Raw genomic sequence first — 14,548 nt, 5'->3', positions numbered from 1 at the left:
GATTAACATATATCTTTTTATGTTTTGTGCAGGTGAAACCAAGGGACAATGCGGGTAATGATCGACAAATCATGATCGCCAATGAAAAGCCCCAATATCAAACGGATCTTTAAAATATCCAATGAAGCCGTTTTAGGCTTCTTCAGGGATTCTGTTTATTTTTCTATGTTGCATAAATTTGTAAAAAATTACATAAATATCAGGCTTAAAAATATTGTGAGATATGAATGTCTAGACATTTAATATGAAGTTTATCTGAATTAATAGTTAAACTTACTTGTTTCGATCAAGTTCAAATTAGTAACTGCCTTGTGTTGTCTATTTCTATCTTTCATAAGAGATTGTTCTCCAGATTTATTCACTTTGATCACACTGAGTTATGGAGTTCAACTCGATAAAACTGTTCTCCCGGCATATGCAGTTATAGTATTTTACTTTTTTTAATCATAACATAAATAAAACTACTAAGAAAATGTAACAAGGCTCATTAGAAATATATATGTTTTACATGCGAATACATGCAAGACATCTAAACATTTAAATAGCTGGACCCCTTTACTGTCACGTTACGTTGTTTGTGCCATGTGAAGGTCGTAAAAAATACACCTATCTGGATACTTGTATTGCGAAGTGCATTTTGTGTATTTTAAGTTTATCTCGTCCATTTAGTTAGGTATTTAGTAACGCTGGTGTTTGTATTCAGTGCTACTTCAGTTTGCAATATGAATCCCGCTTATCATAAAATCATTTATGCCAAAGACAGTATTTTCTCTACATGAAAAAATAGAGTTGATCTCTTATAATAAAATTAAATTGCATTGTTGTGATGGGTCATATAGCTGCATATGTTATGCGTGTATGTTTACAGCGATTTTTCAGTGATTTGAAATAGCTGTCTTGTCAAATACAACCTGTTAACTGTAATCAGGTAAAGGTTGTTTCATCTTTGCCATGAAGTGTTACAATGTTTGTGTCAACTTTAGCAAACTTATAATTTTTAAATATATATTCATATTATAAGAAGCGGTTTTGTATTTGTGGTATCAGAAATATCAGTTTTCTTAAGTCACAAAAGTTGTTTAGTATTATTTCGTTGCGAGAGATTGGCACAGTTTCAATATTTTCACGATAATTCTAGGACACCATTACGTATTTAAAGCCAAAATAGAGAAAATAAGAATCCCTAAAGAAAGTCCAACAAAACAAAATTGAAAATGTTGCAGGCTCGGTTTGATTGAGCCTGTTCATGGACGGCACCGTGAAGTGCAAACTACCTTTCACGCCCCTAGCACCGGCTTAAGCAGAATTCAACATGAGATGGTAAAATCTTGAATTTAGAAACATCCGCAGATGTGTTCATACGGCGGTTATCATGGAACCTTCAACGTGACACTTCCGTGCCATTCCATGAAAAGCGGTGTATGGTCCCCAAGTAATAGAAGGCGTGTGCCCTAAACAAGAAAACAATGGGCGGAACTAAATAAAACGGAATTTTGAAAAGGAATCAGAGCTTATGAAGCCTGCATATCACAGACAAGACGTCAAAAGACAAAGTTGAAAAGCAGGCAACATATCCTAAGGGTGATTCAACATTATTCAAGTAGGAATATTGGAACCACCAAACTAGAAAATGCCGAAAAGTTAAAACTAAAAACAATAATGTCGTGCTGAACGATCTTTAAGTCTCACCATTAAATTGTATTATCTTGGGTGATAGGAAGGATTACCAACCAATGACATTGTCTCAGAAAAGAAATAATTTAGGGTAAAATTTAAAAAATCTTCCAATCCAATAATAAATTTATGATACGATTAACTTCTAAGAATACATATACATATATATATATATATATATATCAGTAAAGGTTAACTCATAAATATCTTTTAAAAAAAGCTGAAATAAAACCTCTCTGCGAGATTTCCGTGCTGTAGGCTATGCATATTGTTCTACCTTGACCTTGATAATAATATTTTAAGCCTTATAGTTTTTTAGCGTGTATATATTCAAAGTATACGATTATGTCATCATAAAATGACATTGTGCATTCAGAGAAGGTGTTATAGATTCAGCTTTATATAATGTCTTTTATAAATGTAACGACGTTGATAGAACGTCATAGTACTAACAATAAGCATATAATATGCAAGAACTAAAGTTGGTGAATTAACATAAAGAAATATTTCCCATATATAAGGTCACAAACCACTCTTGGTCATGGGCTAGATTTTCACCGACATGGTTTTTGTGCCTTAAAACGTTACACCTTTAATACCTATAATTCTTTGATATCAGTTTTTAATCTAAATTTATAACATTCTCGATATTTTTATAAATGAAACAAGATAATCAGAATCTAAATTTGTTAACTTTATAGCAGGGTTTTAATTCAGAACAAATATGCCAAAAAAGCTAACTTAATAAATCGGTCAAAGCCCAGGATATGACCTCAAAAACATTATCATGACAATAATTTATACAGATTATTTGAGAGCATGATTATGTAGTTTGGCTATACAATTTTAAGTTCATGGAATCTACATTCTGAAGATTTCATATTAGTATACAATAAAGGAAATTTTGTTTTTATCTTTGTTAATATTAAAATTAGACAAGAAATCCTAATAATAACTGAGCTACTGTGTTAACATGGTCAGGATAAAAATACAGCAAAATGTAAACAGATTACTTCACATTAATTCGGTTAACCACTTGTGTAAAACTACATCTTCAACAGCTGAAGAACATTTCATTTAAAAACAGACTATGCATGAAGAAGATAATCATTTATTAATGTTAATATATATGACACTTACACAATAATTATTTATTAATGCTAATATATATGACACTTATTGGAATAAGATCTTTCCTTTGTTGCATTAACATAATTTCCTTTGCATGAAGGATTTGGTCGACAGACCTTCTAACCCTTGTTGAAAGGCTAACAACAGAAAAATCATGATCATCATACTGAAACTTGAACAAAAATTTGTTTTCATTTTCAAGATTAAACCTGATATGCCTTGCCTTATCTTGCTAATGTTTACCTTTTTACGACTCTAGGTCAAATCTTAATTTAAAATCTCTGCAACTGTTTTCAAAATGAAAAAATCTTGCAGTGCCATTTCCTTGAAATTATATGGATGGCCTCGACGTGCGATTTGAAAAACACTTGCCCACTGGGCTGTTGTGTATATTGTTAAGTTTTTAGAAGCATGTTTAGTTGCCGCATGCACAGAGTCGTTTTCATAAAAGGTATGGTTCTTCTCTAAATATTTATGCTCTATGGATTCAATGACAAACTTGTTCATGGCATACCAAAGCATTGTCGAGTAAAATCTGTTTTTATCTGAGAAAAAACAATTGTCACTTCTACTTGCGATAGATTCATTCCAGATATATGCATTACCATCAGCATTTCCCAAATTGTATATAAAAAATTATATGTATTCAATCTACGTTCGTAGTAAGATTTTGAAGCATATGCTTTGGGGATTATAAGAACTTCCTCAAGGTCAAAACATGCGACTGTTATGGTGTTGTCTTTCTTAGCTTGTTCTTTATCAAAAGCTTTGTGTTCATTTGCTTTCTTTTTATTAAAAATGTGAGTGGCGTGTTCTCCTTATCAGATGATGATGCATTCCCATAGGAAAGACATGTGTCACATTGGTCCTTTAATGGAGTGTAAAAACTGAGATTGTACTCAGTATTGAAGACTTTCCTTAAGGTGTGGATTTTAACAGTTGGAAAATTGTTTGTTTTGCAGTAAAGGCATAAAGCTCGTACATTTTTTCAGATTTAATGATCCATCTTAGTATTGCCTATTTGTGTCTTTTCTGCAATAGTGGGAAGATAGAGCAGGAAATGTTGCCTCACATGATCTAGTTGTTCAGAAGGAATTTCGTTGGACCGGCATTCAGGTTTAACACCACGTCTTTCTTTTCCAGCAATACTGTGTAAATCAATATTTTTGTGTGTTGTTTGGAAAACCTTTTGTTAAATATCTAAACTGTGAAAAAAAAATCTTGCATACTCGGATTGTCTGGATATCTCCCCTAGCTGCCTATAAGAATGAAATACTTCATTTCTGTCATTACTGGTAAGCTGTTTCTGGCATTTAAAGCGACATCCAAACCCGCATCCTTTTTTTACTTTCCTGTCACTTATCCTTTTACCAAGTTTGTTGATATAAGTCTTTCCTTCATTCCTTCTCCGTTTTACCTCATTGCTTTTCCATTCTGTCTCATTCTTCTTCGTTTTCTCCCCTAACAGTTCTTTGAACATTTTCCTCATATTTTTTTTTCAAAATTATCTACTTGAATTACATTTCTTTCTCTTTTGTGATTTTTTTGCTGAATAGTTTGTTTTTCTTGGCTATAAAGATTACAGGAATATTCTCACAATCAGAATCCCCAGAAAAGTTATTAATTGTTCTGTCACTGTCCTCTTCAACTTCGAAAAAATTTAAATCAATATTTTGAAAAATAGAGGCAGAATCATTTAGAACAACAATATCAGACACACACCTCATCAAGAAAGTTGTATGGAAGGGCATCTTCATCCCTGTCACACGGGTATTAGGGGTTTCTGTCTGTGATGTGATATATTTTTGGGCTTCTGTGTCTGATGTTCCATCTGGTAGGGATTCTATTTCTGGTATTCTCATTTTAGAGGTTCTCTCTGAGGTGTTCTATCTTTTTGGGATTCTTTCTCTGATGTTTCATTTTGTTGGACTTGTCTCTCTTATGTTCTTTCTCTGTGTGTTTCTTGTTTTGTTCTTTCTTTAAGGTGATCTTTTTCTTTTGTACTCACTGTATGGACTTGGCTCTCTGGTATTTTCTCTTTCTTTGTTGTACTCTCTTATGAACTTCACTTTCTGGTAATTTCTCTTTTGGGGCTTCTAACTCTGAGCTTCACTCTCTTGGAGCTTCTGTCTCTGTAACTCTCTCTTTTGGTGCATCTTTCTCTATTGTACACTCTTTTTGGGCGTTCTAACTCTGGGATGCCCTCTCTTGGGGAACTTCACTTTCTGGTAATTTCTCTTTTGGGGCTTCTAACTCTGGGCTTCTCTCTCTTGGAGCTTCTGTCTCTGTAACTCTCTCTTTTGGTGCATCTTTCTCTATTGTACACTCTTTTTGGGCGTTCTAACGCTGGGATGCCCTCTCTTGGGGCTTCCGTTTCTGTTATTCTCTTATTTTGGGCATCTTTCTCTGTTGTACACTCTTGCAGGATTTCACGTTCTGTTATTATCTCTTTTGGGGCTTCTAACTCGGGGCTTCTCTCTCTCTCTCTCTCTTAGGGTGCCTGTTTCTGTTATTCTCTCTTTTAAGGCATCTCTTTTAAGGCATCTCTTTCTATTGTACCTTATTTTGGGACTTCTAACTCTGCACTTCTTCTCTCTGGGGGCTTCTGTCTCTGTTATTCTCTGTTTTAGGACATCTTCCTCTATTGTACACTCTTCTTGGACTTCTAACTCTGGGATACTCTCTTCTAGGCTGTCTGTCTGTCTGTCTTATTCTCTGTTTTCGGACATCTGTCTGTGTTGCAATTACTTTTGGGGCTTTTAACTCTGGGTTTCTCTCTTGGGGCTTTGTCTCTGTTATTCTCTGTTTTGGGACACCTTTCTCTATTTACACTCTTGTTGGGCTTCTAACTCTGAGCTTCTCTTTCTTTGGGCTTCTAACTCTGTTATTCTCTCATTTGGGGCATCTTTCTCTGTTGTACACTCTTTTGGGATTTTACTCTCTGTTATTATCTCTTTTGGGGCTTCTAACTCTGGGCTTTACTCTTTTAGAGTGTCTGTCTCTGTTATTCTCTCTTTTAAGGCATTTTTTCTATTGTACTTTCTTTCGGGACTTCTAAGTCTGGGCAACTTTTTTTAGGGTGTCTGTCTCTGTTATTCTCTGTTTGGGGCATCTTTCTCTGTTGTACTTTCTCTTTGGTCTTCTGTCTCTGTTACTCTTTCTTTTGGGGCATCTTTCTCTATTGCACACTTTTTGGGGGCTTTTAACTCTTTGTTCCTCTTTCTTGGGACTTCTGTCTCTGTAACTCTATCTTTTGGGGGATCGTTCTCTATTGTACATTCTTTTGGGGCTTACTTTGGGTTTCTCTCTCTCTCTCTCTTGGGACTTCTGTCCATTTTACTCTCTCTTTTGTGGCATCTTTCTCTATTGTACACTCTTTGGGGCTATTAACTCTGGGCTTTTTTCTTTTTGGGCTTCTGTCTCTGTTATTCTCTCTGTTGGGGCATTTATTTCTGTTATTCTCTATTTTTAAATTGGGTTTTTTCCTTTCCTTGTGGGGGTTTTAATTGGTTTCTGGGGGTTCTTTTGGGACTAGTTTTCTGTCTCTTTTTGGCTGGACTTTATGTTCATTTGATTTATTTTAGAATCACTGTCTTTTGAGTCATGAAAATTCTTCATCAGATGACGAAAACTCAGATTTATTGCCATCTTTAATAATTTCTTGTATGATTTGCAGCACCGCCGTCCGTGGTCGAGAGGTAAGAGTCGATGACTTCTAATCAAGTTACCTCTCTGGCCGTGGTCCGATCCCCGGGAGATGCTTTAGTGGTTTAGCGCGGAGGAAGGTAGTCTTGTACTGGTTTTTAAAACTCTCCAGGAAACGATGGCGTTTAGGAAAACTACCGGCCTTATATGACTGAAATACTGTGAAGAAAATGTGTAAAAATGAAAACAAACACAAACAAAAAGCAGCCAATAAGAGTATTTCCCTTTCACTTATTTCTTGAAAAACCCGTCAAATTCAGACTCATTTCCAAAAATAATACATGTAACCTCAAAAGGCATATTTTTTATGGTTTGACAAATCAGAAATTAGTTTTAACAGAAATGTATGTAGGTCATGTACAATTGTACATTGACATTGTGTGCTGTTAAAAAAGCTTTGCCATTTTCAGAGACAAGGCCAAATTAATTTCTGCTATGAGGATCAAATACATATCATGGATAATAGCAACAGTGTAACATGAAATAGTGAGAAAAGCAACAGTTTCTATCTTACATAAAGAATTTAGAAGATTTTGATACGGGGAAACATTGTCAGTCAAAAGTAAACCAAATTCAGCATTTTTAATAATTTGTAGTGACTAGTATACATTATCACCTTCATCTAAAATTTCATTTAAATCGGTCTCTGTCCAGGATTTCACTTTGCATTTGCTTGCTTTTTGTATAGCTGCATAGCTGTTAGCAACACACTGTCTTCTTGCTCCTTTGATTCAGGACTTGCCTGCTGGTACGCTGCTTGAGCAATCAGAATCATCTGCAAAGGAAAATTCATTTCAGTAAGAACTTAGATTTAAGCAAGAGGACATTTTTTAAAGTAATTCTGGAATATTCACTATATAGACTTGTAAATACTGTATAAGTGGCTGTTTATGCGTCACAAAAATTTTGCGAATGTCAAAAAGTGGATTTTATGCACGCGGAAATATTTGCGAAAAATAGGATTTCTTGAACTAATTACTGTTTTTGTGATATTATCAATTAAGGAGGTACATGCTACAAATATGCTGCTATTGTATTATATTCAGTTGTTTAATACCTTTATTATAATATTTATATAATTGTTTGAAATAAACGTTGATAAGTTTGATCTGATCACACATTTATTTGTCATATTTTGAAACAGTCTTATGTTATATGAATAACCTATTGTGCTTTTGATAGTGTACATTTAATGCAATTTAATAAGTAAACACTTACTAATTTAATTATCCTCTTTTGCAGTTTCAATATAACATTATGTTCTCTATAAAAATTGTTTACACTGGGTAAACACTGGATGTACTAGTACTGCTAAACTGATTTAGATGTAAAGAATGACATCATAACTGTGACATCATCAAATTCAAAGTGTGTATCAAAATGGGGAGCAGTTGAACATAAACCTCCTTTTTAAATGTTAATAATCATTTAAAACTTGAAGGAAAATTCAAATTGACATATTGACAAAGGATGAACATAATTCAAATGACAGTATTCATGTTTTTTTTATAAATTAATAACTAAACTAGTATATAAAGTTTATATAATGCTATTAAGTTACCTAGTAACCTATTTAAAATAATTAAATCAAAATTTCTTTCAAGAACGAAAATACAGAAGTCTAACAAAAATGAAATCTGAATAATCTACATAAATTAAACCATTGTTCAAATAAGCAAAAAGCATCTATTTCATTGCTAAGCTATATTGATATGTTTTCAACTTCCAAATTTAACTTGCAATACAAGTGTAAAAAAGTACATTTGTATTTTGATGATATATACATTGGTAAAGGTAGAACGCGACACTTTGCGAACTTTCGAGTAGCGTCTTCAAATTTGGCATATTAAAAGTTGACCATATTTCTATATTTCTGATTAGATTCCGTTTATTTTATTTCGATTGTTTCAGCCATTTTTTCTACACAGGACGTCAAAGTTGATCATCAAAGCCCGTTTTTTGAACATGACGTCGCTGCGTATCCTTGGTAACTATTACGGACACAACAACGCCACCGGCCAATAGATTATCTTAAATTATACAGTATCTGACGGAAATACTTATACCGTCATGCTGATATAAAATTTATCGTTTAACGCCGGCAAGTACTTGAAAATGGAAAGAAACGTGTCATTTTTATGTCAGATTTGACGTTCAGTTTAGCTAATTTTTTCGGCTTTAAAGCCGCTAATAAAAAAATTCCTGAAATAAATTTTTGATTTTTTTTACAAAAGTACTTTAAAATGTATTTTGAGTCGAAAGGACACAGAAAAATAGGGGGTCACCGACTCAGTTTTTTCGGTACACATGATTTTATTTCCCCTACCCCTTGCGTTATTTTTGTAATGCATTTTGACGTTCGAGATTTCATAGCGCGGCAATCGTTGTAAGCGTATCAAGAGGCATTTTTCTAGTGTTTTACTTGTCCTTAAATATATTTATACATAAATACAACAACAACAATAAACTTCCGTTCCATGACAAAGCGCTTATTATGTGTCTTTGAGATGAAATAGCAAATTTATATGTGACTGGTATGAGACGCCTTCCTTAATTTCGGAAACAGCTGAATTCAATAATCTTTTCTTTTTTAATTCAAACCTCCGGCGTTTAGCTTCTCTACTTTGTTTGTAAATTTTCTGTTTTTCTCGTATCCTTTCCTGAACAATAATATGTTTTCTGTATCTTTGTTTGGAGACAGTTTGCAATGTTTAGTTATATCGGTTAAGTACGAAATGTCGTCGTTAAACTGCAAAACAGCAGCAGATACTCGGAAATAAAAACTCTCACTATGACAAACACTTATATAAATATTAAAGAAAGGAAAATACCTGACAAGCTATTCATGCCGCGACCGCGCTTTGGCCATGCAGCATCTTGGCTTACCGTCACATTTACCAAACCGTCTGTAGAAACTGGGGTGCTCTCTGAAATGACGATTGGCCCGGTAAAACACATTTCCAAGTGGGTTACTGTTATATTTTATATAATATGAGAATTATCAAGCAAAACTGGCATTTTGGGGATTGCGACTAGAATATCATCAGTGCAGTCTGATCAAAATCACTACTGTTTGCTTAATATTAAAGTTAAATGTTTGTAATACTGTTGTCGACATAAACGTATGATAAAATAGATTTCTAAAAAAAAAATTCCACTGCAAATTTAGCGACATTTTTTGTATTGAAATAGGAAAAAAATACCTGTTATTTCATCTTTTGCTTCTGACATATCTCCTTGATCACGTGTCATCACTGGCGTACTGATGTCCTCAGAAAATTCAGAATCTGAAAAGTGTAGTAAGTGCACATCTATAAATCAGTTAAAGGCACATTATGCTTCAGTTACCTGAAGAAAGTAGCACTGAATGAGAAAATATTTCATGAAAGCAAAGTAGAAATCACTTTAACTAGTATGATAATTAAGAAAAACAACAGAAACAAAAGATGTCTCAAAAGAGAAAGATTTTAAGAATTACAATTAAAATAATTTCAAGGGCACTATGGACCTTTAATTATATATGTTGATTATTGTTGCGTTGATTAAGAGTAAGAAAGCTATATAAGTAACGAGTAGTTTCATATAGATAGTATATGCAATACGTGACTATGATATTGATTTAACAGGTCTAACACTAAAAATAATATTACCGCCTGCAGCTTCAAGAATATCCATGGCTTCTTCAAAAGTGATTAGGTCGTCTTTTTCATTGAATGCTGCTATAGTGTTGTTTTCCTTCTGTAAAATCTCCTTCTCTAACATACTTGCTTTGAAACACGAATCTTTTGCCGTTCTTTCGAAAACTGGTCCAGTTAGTCGTTCCACTTTTTTCAGTGTTTTTTGGTGAATTCCAGGAATACCCAAAATGTTTAAAAATCCATTAACATGTGTTGCACCAATGTCTGTGTGTATCATACCTATAGACAGAAGATACATGACAAATGACAAAGTGTTTGCATAAACTTTCAAGGTGCTTAATAGAATTTTTTTTATAACCGTCAGTGCTTATCAGTTTGTAAAGAAAGCATTTGTAAGTGATATGAAAGTTGTGTCTTAATTTTATATATTATATTAATGGATCTCTCTACTTAAAAAAAGTGAAATTTACGAAGGATGCTTTATGTCAAATTTCAGGAATCTATGAAGTTACATAAAGAAACTTTCGCGCTACATTGAAATAAACATTTACCCATCAGTTGTATTTATATTATTGTAGTATATAAAAAAACGCGCGTGCTTAAATAAAACTATGGAAAGCCACAACTGCCATTACCAAATAATTTCAATCTGTGACAGACTGAATGCTTCAGTACCATTTTTAAACATTTAAGGAAACTCACCAATCGCTGATTTAACATTTACTGCATACGGGCGTTTCGTAGTATTTGGCATTTTGTGCCGCCTTGAAGAAGCTATTTTCGTGTCTGATGAACATCTTTGACATCGAAATACAAATACAGAACAGAGTCCATATTTGCATTCTCCCGTTATGTCTTTCAATTGTAACGCATTTCCACAGTGCCGGCATCCTTTGTCAAACTTACAACTAAAATAGCGGATATCTATTATTCTTCTGCCAGGCAACTCCTTGGAGGGACATATCACTGACTTTTTTCTAATGCAGGCCATGGTAGTAGCCTTCTTCTGTGCTGACATTTTCACAAATCTCCCATTACCACTATGCCTAGCGGTACTTTTCTTTATATTTGTTGCACATCCGGAATCCATTTTGTTTGTACAAATTGTTTGAATGACGTCATGAACGTCATTATTGCGTTAGATGCCGTTTAGCGGAATTTTAACACAGGGCGATCGTTTTATTGATAAACAAAGTAAGAAAAACCCTGTGATAGCGTGAAATTTATCTAAGGGGGTAGGGGAAATAAAATCATGTGTACCGAAAAAACTGAGTCGGTGACCCCCTATTTTTTTGCGTCCTTTCGACTCAAAATACATTTTAAAGTACTTTTGTAAAAAAAAATCAAAAATTTATTTCAGGAATTTTTTAATAAGCGGCTAGAAAGCCGAAAAAAATAGCTAAACTGAACGTCAAATTATACATAAAAATGACACGTTTCTTTCCATTTCTCAAGTAATTTCCGGCGTAAAATGATAAATTTTATATCAGCATGACGGTAAAAGTATTTTCCGTGGGATACTGTATAATTTAAGATAATCTATTGACCGGTGGCGTTGTTGTGTCCGTAATAGTTACCAAGGATACACAGCGACGTCATGTTCAAAAACGGGCTTTGATGGTCAACTTTGACGTCATGTGTAGAAAAAATGGCTGAAACAATCGAAATAAAATAAACGGAATCTAATCAGAAATATGGTCAACTTTTAATATGCCAAATTTGAAGACACGACTCGAAAGTTCGCAAAGTGTCGCGTTCGGATACTGTATAATTTAAGATAATCTATTGGCCGGTGGCGTTGTTGTGTCCGTAATAGTTACCAAGGATACACAGCGACGTCATGTTCAAAAACGGGCTTTGATGGTCAACTTTGACGTCATGTGTAGAAAAAATGGCTGAAACAATCGAAATAAAAAAAACGGAATCTAATCAAAAATATGGTCAACTTTTAATATTCCAAATTTGAAGACGCTACTCGAAAGTTTGCAAAGTGTCGCGTTCTACCTTAATAACAATAACAAAATGGAAACTTTGCGCACTCAAACACACCCTTCATGCTACACTCATGCTTGCACTTAGAATTTTTTCGCATTCAATTTTACTGTATGAAAATTCAAATTAGTAAATGCGAAAAAGGTGTATGTGTAATTTTCAGTTAATTTATTTTCTTAAATATCAAAATTGAATAACATAAGGTCTAAAAATGTTTTTATTTCTATTGATATGACTTATATGTATACTTCAAAAGGGACAATTAAATATGTAAGTCAAATAGAAGCACTTGCCAATTTACTGTCTTAAATGCGAAAGAGTTCCATGTGCTTGTCTGCACATAGAACTCTTTCGCAATTAAATAATTTTCAGAATTGCACATAAAACTTTAGAACAAATGTACGGATCACTTATTTAATGACATATTTCAAGTTTGATATTTTACTCACAGACGTATTACACCTTTGTTATTACAAATATGCAATAAAGTGAATTTAGAGGAAAATGTCAGTTAGAACCCTTTCGTTTTCACCCCTCGATCTGTAAAAGACTATTTCCGTCTACGTATTGCATGCATTTTAATTGTGTAGCGTGTACTGAATTCACTGATTGACTAGGTATAAACTTTAAGTGGTAATGTCTGTCATTGCAACATTTGTGTAAAGGCAAGACATTTGTTCATGCATTAAATGCGAAGTGAGAAAAATAAACCTTAATAAGATATATCTATGTAAGAACTGCTCGTGTAGTTACAGGAAATAAATTATATTACGAGAAGATGGTTAAATTGTCAAAGTAATCAGCTCATTTTTTTATATTTCTCTCTATATATAGAGTATATATTGTGTTCGTGCAGACACAAATTGTTTCATTTATAGAAATAATAAATAAACGTAACAATCAATCTTGAACTAGTATTAGATATGAATATAAATGAGACAATGTCTAGACATATGATATGAAGTAAATGTAGATCAACAGTTGAAAATTAATTAATTTTCGAGTAGCTTTAAACTATTTGAAAGATTTCAAAGCATCGCTTTTGCCATTAATTCTACCTAGATGTGTATATAACGCACATGGTGTCACGTCTAATTGTTATTACACTAATATACACTCCTGCGCCGTGGTTTATTTGAAATTGAAATAATTTCAGCTTCACTAAATAACATCATAAAAACTTATTAATAAATGAGAAAAATTATATGCGATGATAATCATTCAAATGAGAAAATTAATTTACCTCCTTTTATTAAAGCTGACATTAAATAGCCATTGAGGTATATTTAAACATATCTCTCCAAATTATTGCCAATCCAAGTTTTTATTTTTTTGTCTTTTTCGTTTACATATTGGAATTATTATGCGCTGTATTTACATAAAATTTGCATACAAAAGATAATAATGATACGTTCTTTCTTTTATTAAATTTTGGCTAGACATATTATTTTGATTGAAATAATTCAATATGACAGCATATGCAAAATAATGTAATTAGATCTGTGTATACACTTCCGATAAAATAGATCATTTCTATCAAAACTGAGAACATAAAGGCTATCTATATGCTGTCGTTTCCGTGTGAAAAAGAAAAGAAAGCAAAATAAATGATTTATGGTAGAACGTCTCGTTTATATATTGTAATTAATCTTGAAATAAATAAGATCGTGTCTCATTATGAGAATTATCTGTTTTATGTTAGGATAGAATAGATTGCAGATTATTTAGATGTGTATAAAATGCTGTTAGCGATACAAAAGTTCAGAGAATGCTAAAGCATATAGTGACAAACATTTCAGGGTAAATATCAAAACATGTGTAAGTGTGAAAAAGTCGTAGAAGTCAAATCTTATTATTTAACCATTTCTAATACTTCAATAACTGACATTTTTATATGTCATGTTTCCACTAATTATCGCTGTAAATATGTTCATGTGGCAACCAAACTGCTATTTGATGTTTGAAATGATTTTGTATTGACGTAAGGGGTTGACGTAAAAATGTTAAATAATTAAAGGAAATAAAGGAAAATGCATTTAAATGAAAAATAATAATAAAAATGATAAGAAATAATTATTTAAAATCGATATCACCATACAGTTCCATAATGATTCATAAATACATTTACACCTCTTAATGGTGCATTTATGTTGACATGCAAAATATTCATTCAATTCATAATATTTCACTTTGCAAGAATAAACGAGTGCAAACAATATGAATAGTCAACACATTGGAAGAAAGATTGAACATTATTTAAACTCGTACACATTTACACTCTTAGAGGGAAACAAGAACGATTCAAAATAATGGACTCACATAAGTCTTTAATCTAATATTTTACACATTTAATGCATGTACTTAAACTCTGAAGCTGTCCATTATCAAGTAAAATAAATGTGTTTCTC

Source organism: Ruditapes philippinarum, unplaced genomic scaffold, assembly GCF_026571515.1.
Source record: "Ruditapes philippinarum isolate M1 unplaced genomic scaffold, ASM2657151v2 ctg1592_1_1_1_1, whole genome shotgun sequence".
Taxonomy (NCBI): Eukaryota; Metazoa; Mollusca; class Bivalvia; order Venerida; family Veneridae; genus Ruditapes; species Ruditapes philippinarum.
This window is presented reverse-complemented; position numbering follows the sequence as displayed.